General features: G+C 44.3%; 1 pseudogene; it reads left to right on the top strand.

Moving 5' to 3' along the window:
• The first annotated feature begins 5,918 nt into the window (after positions 1 to 5,918).
• On the top strand, positions 5,919 to 8,289 carry LOC149345989 (uncharacterized; annotated as a pseudogene).
• The last annotated feature ends 2,070 nt before the right edge of the window (positions 8,290 to 10,359 follow it).

Genomic DNA, 10,359 nt, shown 5'->3' with positions numbered 1-10,359 from the left:
GTAAAGAAGCTAAAAAACAACAAAACAGAGCTTGGGGTAAATTCCGTAGGTATCCGACACATGAAAATCTCTTAATTTTTAAAAAAGCAAAAGCTAAAGCTCGGTACGTCCGCCGCAGTGCCGAGAAAGCTTCATGGCAGAAGTATGTTTCATCTATCAACAGTCAGATCCCATCTAAAAAAATGTGGGAGCAGGTTCGAAAATTAAACGGTAGCTTTTCACCATTCACAATTCCGCTTTTAACAACACCCGGCACACAAACAAGCATAGAAGAACAGGCAGACATACTAGGGGAACATTTTGCTGCAGTTTCAAGTTCATCTCACTATACACAGTCTTTTTTAAAATACAAAAACACAGCTGAAAAACAGAGGCTCCCAACAAGTGGAGGCACAAATGAAAAATACAATTGTCTAATTACCCTCCAAGAAATCAATAAAGTACTATCTGCCGGCAAAAAAACTGCTCCAGGACCCAACGAAATACACTATGAAATGCTTGCGCATCTTTCCGAGCCAGCCGTGGACGCACTTTTAAGATTCTTTAACACAATATTCATGACTGGCAAAATACCGGAAGCCTGGAAGAAAGCTATTATTGTACCGCTTCTTAAGCCTAGTAAACCCCCAACTTCTCCTAGCAGTTATAGACCCATAGCCCTGACCAGTTGCCTTGCCAAATCCTTCGAAAGTGTCCTAAATATAAGACTAACCTTTGTTCTTCAATCTGGTGAACTTCTTGATATCCATCAGTGTGGATTTAAAAAGGGATGCTGCACTACAGACCACCTAGTCCGCCTTGAAAATACGGTCAGAGAAGCTTTTATACACAAGCAACACTGTCTTAGCGTCTTTTTTGATTTAGAAAAAGCATATGATACTACCTGGAGGTTCGGGATCCTCCAGGACTTAGCTGAGCTTGGCATCCGTGGCAGAATACTGAACTCAATTAAAGACTTTTTGACTAACCGTTCATTTAAAGTTCGTCTAGGCTCAACCCTTTCAAGGGATTTTATTCAGGAAAATGGAGTGCCTCAAGTGTGTATTTTAAGCACAACTCTTTTTATTGTAAAAATGAATTCTCTTAACAAAATTATACCAAGGTCCATAACACATTCAGTCTATGTCGACGATCTTCAGATAGCGTGCACATCTTCCAATATATCTACATGTGAAAGACAAGTACAACTTACAATCAACAAACTGGCAACATGGGCAGACAAGAATGGTTTCCAGTTCTCACCACAGAAAACAGTAGCCTTACTTTTTTCACTCAAACGAGGCTTGCACACAGATCCCACATTACACCTAAACCAAACCAAACTGCCTTTAAAAAAAGAACACAAATTTCTAGGCATCACCTTCGATAAAAAGCTTACTTTCCTGCCTCACATAAACGCACTAAAGAAGAAAGCGTCGCTATCACTGAACATACTTAAAGTGCTTTCACGCAAACACTGGGGTTCTGATCGGGTATGCCTTCTACAGATTTATCGCTCTGTAGTACGTTCCGTTTTAGATTATGGCTGCATAGTGTATGGATCAGCAAGGCCGTCGTACTTGAAGCGACTGGACCCTGTGCACAATATGGGTTTGCGTCTTTCAACTGGTGCTTACAGGACATCACCCATAAAAAGCCTTTACGTAGAAACTAATGAACCACCACTTGCAGACAGACGAACAATGCTCACATGCTCATACATCTTAAAGATCCGTTCCCAGCCTAAACACATCTGTTACCCACTCGTTACAAAGTGTCCATCTCGAACACTATTTACCAACAAACCTCTAGCAATCAGACCACTTCTTCTCCGCTTCGAAGAGAAATGCCAGGAACTAGACATAATGAACATATTACCTAATATTGCCCGCAAACCTGATCCACTCCCGCCTTGGTACTGCCTACCATCTGTGTGCGACTTCACATTAACACAATTTCAGAAAAAACATACACCACATGAACAGATATTACAAGAATATTTAGCACTCAAAGAAAAATACGGAGAATACGAAGCATTTTATACCGATGGATCAAAATCGGCGCACTACGTGGGAAGTGCTGTAGTTCAGAATAATTGGGAAAAAATAGTACGGCTACCTGAGTGTACATCCATTTTCACCGCCGAGGGTTACGCAGTCTTACTGGCATTAGAAAAAATAATAAATGAGAACATTCAGAGCAGTATCATTTACACTGATTCTCTGAGCATACTAACCTCACTTCACCATAGAAATGCAGTGACACCACTAATCGGGGATATCATACATAACATAACGAGCGCCACAATACAGGGACAAGACATAAAATTTTGCTGGGTTCCCAGCCACATCGGAATCGCTGGCAATGAGAAAGCAGATGAATGTGCTGGAAAAGCTCGCAACAAAGAAATAAAGAAAGTGAACATTCCCTACAAAGATGGCATGAAGTTAGTACAGTTTAAGCTCAGAGATAAATGGCAGTCTGAATGGAATATTGAAGGTAATAATAAGCTCCACTTAGTAAAACCATTTATAGAAGAATGGAAGTCATGCTCCCACCAAGAACGTTTCATCGAAGTTATTTTATGCCGCCTCCGTATTGGACACACACATCTCACACACAACTTCCTACTTACAAAAGAAGACCAACCTCTTTGTGAAAAGTGCGGAGATGATCTAACAATAAACCACATATTATTCTCATGTACAGAACTTGAATCACTAAGGAAAAAACACTTTACTACCTTTTACAAAGAACACATTCCTTTTCATCCAGCATTGATTTTAGGCGAAGATGCACTTGTCAGTATACCCTGTGTTTTTAGCTTTTTAAGGGAAGCCAGTATTCTTCATCAACTCTAATTTACTCACCCTGTTCTTCACTGCATACAGTTATACACCTCAGCCACTTTCTCAATCATGAGAAGGAAGCTGAGGTCTTTTTCTGAGTTGTTGGGAGCCTCGAAATTCTTGCCGAGCCAAGGATGTCTGCGGAGGTAACCCAACCTTTAAAAGTTTCTGCTATCAGACATTTTTAAAATTCTTGTCTTTCATCAGCTAGTTAGTAAAATAACTTTTAGGCTCTTTACACCACCGTTTTTATCCACTTTGTTTTCAAACTCTGCTCAAGCATATTTTTTCCACACCTTGTTCTTGGCGCATGATAGCCTTAGCTGCTTATGTGCCAATAAACCCGACACAACACAACACATTATTTGCAAAAATGTGAAATAACAAGAAGCAGTAGCTTTTTATTAGCACCACATAACGCTGAGGCCCTGGAGTAAACGTCGGGCAAACACCACAGGTACCGCAAACGGCACAGTTCATCCTCGTATATATGTTTTTTTTTTCTGATCCAGTCTCCGGCAGATGAAATAGCTGCCAGGATGAAGAAAAGCCCACAGCCAGCTGGCACCGTCATTGTCGAGCATGTAATGCCGGCCTCTTCGGATTCAGGTACTGCTGTGTTCCTGTACAAGGGTTGTACCATACTGACTTACACCTTTGTGTCTCCTGCTCTGCATGGTGTGCCGTATTGTTCACTGCACCTGTCATTAGTAGTAGGGGCTGTGTTCCACAAGCAGATGGCAGCATCTAAGTCGACCAAGCTTCCCACGGTCGAAGCCATATCTGCTGCGACGAGTGCAACTCATCACTTTGCCTTTAACGTCCTCGACGAAGCATTGAACGTGCCGCCCCGATCGAGTGTCCTCGCCTGCATAGGTACTGGAGACATCGAAACTGCCGAAGGCATCGTCGCAGGGAACACCCAGTTACTCCTGGATCGAGGACTGGGTGTCTCAAGGGGAGTCGCCCAAATCAGAAATTGCCAAGCCCAGGTGCTGCTAACCAACTTCACCGAAGAATACCGGCATCTAAACAAAGCTACGACGATTGCTTTTGTTGACGAGCTGGCAGACATCAGAGACATATTTGCCCTGCGCGACCAACCTGTAGAACCATCTGACCAAGGCCATCAACCCACGTTTGATATCAAGCCAGTATCACCTCGGAGCGGACAAGACCAAATACGCAGTCTTCTTCAAAGGTACAGCGACTGCTTCTCATCAGGATTGAATGTGCGACAAACCCGGCTTGCCAATCATCGCATGAACATGGCCTGCATGTCACAGACGAACATGCCCGACCACTGCGACAGAGCCCCTACCGCGTATCGCCGCTAGAACGCCAAGCTATCCGCAAGCAAGTTGAGGAAATGCTTCGTGACGTCGTCATCCAGCCATCGAGGAGCCCCTGGGCAGCACCAGTCATCCTAGTGAGAAAGAAAGACGGCACCCTTCGCATTTGTGTCGATTACAGCCGCCTGAACAGCAGCAGGAAGCAGCAGGAAGAATGCAGCGAACACATCCAAGATGGGATTGTACCGCAATTTGACACCTGCGAGCTGTTGGCACAGTGTGTCAGGGACTTTGGGTACAGAATGTTGCCAAACTCAACAACAACTCTAGCAGAGACGATTGTTTTGATTATGTCATTTGTGGTGGCATGTGGACTGACTTGGTCAGCTGTGAATGACATGCTGAAGTTGATCGACGCACTCTTTGGTTACCAGCGGTCAGGCTTGCCTCACACTAAATACCTGTTCTAAAAGCTCTGGGCACCAAAGTGTGCAAAAATGTATGAAGTATGTACATCCCTCCTGGACCCTAATGATGGCAAACTTACTTGGAGCATCTGCAAGTCATTACTTCCATCCGTGATGCCAGGAAGAAGGGCAGCTTCTTCGTTAACATAGACTTAAAAATACAGCGTTGCCACGTCATGGCACGCGTGAAAGATGTGCTCTTCACCAGCCTTTCGAAGCTGAGAGACAAAATGAATGCAGGAGGCAGACTCGTAACAGACATCGGCAACACAGCAATGTGTCTAAGACTCCATCAAGAGAGATTTCTGAGATGGAGTGACCTAACGCTGACAGAATTGACTGACGGAATTCCACTGTACAAGTCTACAAATGCATCAATCTGGCCAATCCAACTCTGCATCAATGAACTTCTTCAGTCTGACTGTAATGATAACTGTTTTCTTGCTGGCCTGTGGTTTGGGCGAAAACATCCAGACATGCTGCTTTTCATGGGGAAATTTGTGCAAGCCCTCACAAGTGTTGGGGACATTCTGTGGCAGCATGGCTCCTTGTCACTGTCATCAAAAGCATACCTGACATGTGTATGTGTTTCTGCCCCTGCTAGGGCGTCTGTTGGGAGCCATGTCCAATTAAACAGACGTTTTGGCTGCCCCTGGTGTCTCAGCTGTGGACAGTTTGAAAATGATATGAAAGTCATACTAATATTCACTGAAGGCATTGCTTGCCAACATTCAATAATTGATATTACATTGATGTTCAAAGAAATAAGGGATGTGTTAAAATGCATGCATGTTAAACCTGGACAGTAAATGTTTGATTAATATCTTTTGATGTTGCTTAGTTCTGTTCTGAATCTATTTAATATACTCCACAAGACATCACATGCCCATGTGATATTTATGTTATGTCCGTTACTTCATACAATCTTCACTTTAATGACAGTGGATGTCTACTTAACACTCACATTACTACACCTGATTCTAAGACAGTCAGAGCCAACATAACGAATGCTGCAACGCTACACGAGCACTAAGCTAAAGCTGCTTGTTATGGGTGGCCAATGCTGCAGATGATTATAATTATGATCAAATCAGGAAAGTGCATCCAAACTTGTTACTGAAAAAGCAAGACTCGTGTGCCATCTCTGTGTCAAACCGAGAGAAGCATTTATGGTGTGCGTTTAGCATTGCAACAGTCTATATTTTCAGGTTTGGGGGCGGCATCTGTCTTAAATTATGTTGTGAACTTAGTTTTCTATTATAGGCTTTCTGAAATGTAATCCTGACCCAAGTTTGTCCTTTAGGGCGCCGGCTCTACGTTGAGACAGACCCTCCTGCCACAGAGAGGACAGCAGAGGGCGCACGTAGGGACATGAACCTTGCCAAACAGCTGGATACATCTGTAAATGGTTTCAAAGGGCCATCACCTTTTGCACCTCTTGCATACCTGGACGTCGTGTGGTGCTATACTGTCGAGTATATGCACTGTGTACTGCTCGGTGTTGCAAGGCAGTTTACTGACTACTGGTTTGAATCGTCAACTGCCGAGAGCGGTACTACATAGGTGAACGCTAGCAGTCTTTCTACATGTTATGTGTATTTCACATACGCATGCCTTGAGTTATCTCCTAACTGCAGTTGTGCATCTGCTTAAAAGGACTTTCAACTTGGTCTGCAGAGCGGCCAGCTACTTTAAATGTTGTTAACAAGCGTCTCCTCAGCATTAGGCCACCACATCACATCACACGCTTACTTCGCCCACTTCTGGAAAGGAACTACAGGAAGGCACATGAATGGCGAAATCGGTTGCTGTTTTACTGCATACCTTGCTGCCGTGATGTGCTACCATCTAAGTATGTGACGCATTTTGCTCTGCTCTGCGAGGCTATTTTCATACTTCTGCACGACCAACTTTCCACTCCTTCCATCAACTATGCAGGTAAGCCTAAACTCTCCTGCCTGGAATGAACTCTTTAAATTGTAAATTTTTTGTCATTCCTATTGTATACAGAATGCTTTATGCTTCAAAAAAACAGTTGTATGATGCAGGTGCCTAAGGGCGATAAATATTTGTCATCATACCACCTAACTGCCTTCAAATTCTACCTAATTATGCAATCAGCTAAGATTAATTATGCAATTTTTTTATATTGATATCTGGCCTATAAACAACAGCTTCAACTGAATATGTTTGTATTCACGTAAATCAAATGCTACTTATGTTAGACCACACCTCCATGTAAAACTGGATGCTGCTACTTCATTTCAGATCACCTCCTACGGCATTTCGTCAGTCGGGCTACAGGACTGTATGGCAAACGCTGCATGAGTTTCAATGCTCATCAACTCACACACTTGGCGCAGGCTGCCCGCAACTGTGATCCATCGTGGGCCCACTCAGGTTTTGTTTCTGAGAGTGGGAACGGCCACATTGTGAAGCTAGTGACAGCTTCAAACGGTGTGCCTGACCAAATCATAGGGCGGGTGATTATGGCACAAGAATTGCATCTGTTGCCTTCGCTACCCAAAATCCCTGCACAGTGAAAAATTCTGAGTGAAGAATTTATTGCTTACAAGAATTGCTGACAAGGCCTATTATGTAGAGGGTGCATACATGTCTGGCCCACCCAAAGAGGTGCCTGCCATTCTCGCTCCTGAAAGAGCATGCTTGGAATCCTTATTCACTATGGAGCACTTTACCTCTGAAAGTTAAAAACTCGCATTCAGTATTTAATTTTAAACAGACCTTAAAACAATTCTTGATAACAGACAGTTGACCATTAGTTTCTTTTTGTTTCTTTCTTTTTCTTTTTTTACTTTTCTTGGAAGTTTGTGTCCCTTAGTTGTGTTCTTTGTCTACAAATGTTTGTCTACAATTGTGCCCTAATTCAGTATCATCTCTCATTTTTAAAATGCTGCGCTTAGTTTACTTAACTCAATGTTATTATGAACAGGAAGTCCCCTTTCAGTCATTCGACTATGGGACCTCCTTCTGCATATAATTGTACATTGTTCAAATGATTGACTAATAAAAAAGTTCTGATTCTGAAAATTCTGATAATCGGTAGTATGCCTGAGATGCAAGAGCACTTCAGGTTTTAATATCGGGGTACCATTTTCCACAGTAAGGAGTACAAACGAACCAGCAGAGGGGACAGTACCTGTTTTGAATCGAGCAATGGTGACTGTTTTCTATAATGCGCATATTCGAGGTCACTGATGAAAGGTCGCCATACAATGGCAATGTTGTTCTGCTTTGTGGCAAAATTTTCTTGAAGAATCAGAAGTTGTGTTGCCGCCTCACATTACAGAGTGTTTTTTTTTTCCCAACAGTATCCGCTTGTTGCCTTGAATATTCTTGACTTGTCTAAGCCTTGTATACTTTTGCCTTTCAGTGGTGAGGAAAACTTCCTCTGCAAAATTCCAGATCTTCTTGAGCGAGACTAGTCTGCTGCTGTTGTGGACTATTTTCAAAAACTGCATGAAAATACAAGAATGAATGAACAAGAAAAGACACAGCCCAGTGTAAGCTGCACTGTCTTTGGTTTGTCTTTTTATGCAGTTTTTGAAAAAGAGCTACTTGCACCAACTATCCCACGAGGAAACATTGCTAAAAAAGTGGCGCTTGCTTGACTGCTCTAAATTTCACCCTCCTTGCCTACCATACATAATACAGTCATGCCCTGTCATTATCAACAGTTTTAATTATCAACAATTTTTCTGGGGATAAAAACTTCAGTGTATTTTTACTTTGCTGGGCACCGTGAAAGACCTTAGGGTCGGCCTTTTTTGTTTTGGTTCAATGAATTAGTGGTAGGGTGCCTGGTTCTTGCGCTTTCATTTACTATATTTTATTTACTACTGCGGAAGAAGCTGTTCAACAGCTTCTGCAACATTGAAGCGTATTCAGGAGCTGTCAGCTGACTGGGTAGTCTTGTATTGCTCATTCGCAGCATGAAGACCATTGTAGTAAGAGACAAGTCACCACACTATTAGATGCCAAAATGCGTATTGTGGACCACTAGCCACTACTATAAACTTCACTGCATATTTAAGGTAATAGTCCCCGCAGGGAGGCGTCTGCAGCATGCAGACGTTGGTGAGTGGCGACACCACGGGGTTAACCCGAGCATCCGCAGGGACATCCCCGCAGGGGGATGATGGTGAACAATGCATCACCACGGACCCGAGCATCCGCGCTTAGCCGTGCGTGGCATCGCCGTGTCCGGGGAAAAGGGGATCCTGGTGGTTGAGCCGATGCCGAGCGTTTGGACCCTTAAGGCCCCTCGGCGGAGGCAACACACCACTTTGGCCCCAGCTTCCTGTAGACGGCACCTCCGGCCTGACCCGACCGGGGGAAATCGGCAGTCGCCTTTTCCTATCCTCCCCTCTATCTTTCACTTTCCTATTTCCTTTCTTACAACTTTCCTGTATCCTCCTCTCTTCTTTGTTTTTTCCTTCTTTCCTGGCGGCGAGGGTTAACCGTGTGTGACCAACTACCCTGAGTTGAGTCATATTAGGTTATAGTTAAGGTGTACAGCTGGCGTGGGCAGGACTTGCTTTCAAGTTCCTGTCGCGTCCCCCTGTTGGGCTCCATGGTGGGTGGCTGGCACCATGACCGAAAAACCTCAATTTTTTATGGCTCCCCCCCTTTCAAAACTTGATCGCTCTCTCAAGAGAGGGCGGACCGAAGCAGACGACTTTTTTCAAAAAAGAAAAGTATCATTTCCAAAATTTCACGTCATCCATAGCAAAGCAGAAGAAACGCAAGCAAGGATAATATCCCCATTCCAAGTCTCAAAACGCTTGACAGATGCCTTAGGCCTTGGCTACAAGGTGTCAAAAATGGCCAGTGGCGACTTACTTCTTGAACTGCACGACAGCACACAACACTCAAAAGTTGCAACAATTGTATCCATTGGGGACATCCCTGTCTCTGTGACCCCACATCGGTCTCTGAATACTGTACGAGGCGTCATTTCTGAAATAGATTTTGTCCACCTTTCTGAAAAGGAAATGCTCGAAGGACTTACTGACCAAGAAGTTATAGATGTCCACCGGATCAAAATCCGGAAGGATGGCAAAGAAGTGGACACCAAACACCTGATCTTGACATTCAACATGAGCACATTACCCGAATCCATTGAAGTAGGCTACCTGAAAATAAATGTAAGACCGTATATTCCCAACCCACGCAGATGTTTCAACTGCCAGAGATTTGGCCACGGCTCACAGAGTTGTCGCGGCCGCAAAACTTGCGCAAAATGCTCTTCGAAGGACCACCAATCCGAAGAATGTGTTGCTAACCCACGGTGTGCAAATTGTGAAGGCGACCATGCTGCCTACTCCAGGGCTTGTCCGTCCTGGAAGAAAGAAAAAGAAATCATTACTCTCAAGACTACGCAAAACATTTCTTTCAAAGAAGCAAGAAGGCAATACTCTCAAACAAACAAATTCTCCTTCACTGCAAAAACAAACTTCGCCGATGTGGTGCGTGGGCGCGGCGCACCACACCAGGCTTCGGCACCTGTCCAGGTCACACGTAGTGAGCCTGGGGCGGGGCCATCCGCGCCGTCTGGTGGAGTAGCTCACGCTACTCCGCCTACCCCAAAGGAGGGGACGCAGACCCCCGGGTCGGCGGGCCCATAGACCTCTTCCCACAGGTCGAGGTCTAACTCAAAAATCAATGTGCCTCCTGCACGGTCGTCCAGTGCCTCTGCAGAGGCGATGGACACGACCCCGGGCAGCCCCTCACCGTCCACGTCGGATGGTC

Source organism: Amblyomma mixtum, chromosome 4 (assembly GCF_055824585.1).
Source record: "Amblyomma mixtum isolate Tamu chromosome 4, ASM5582458v1, whole genome shotgun sequence".
Classification (NCBI taxonomy): domain Eukaryota; kingdom Metazoa; phylum Arthropoda; class Arachnida; order Ixodida; family Ixodidae; genus Amblyomma; species Amblyomma mixtum.
This window is presented reverse-complemented; position numbering and strand designations above follow the sequence as displayed.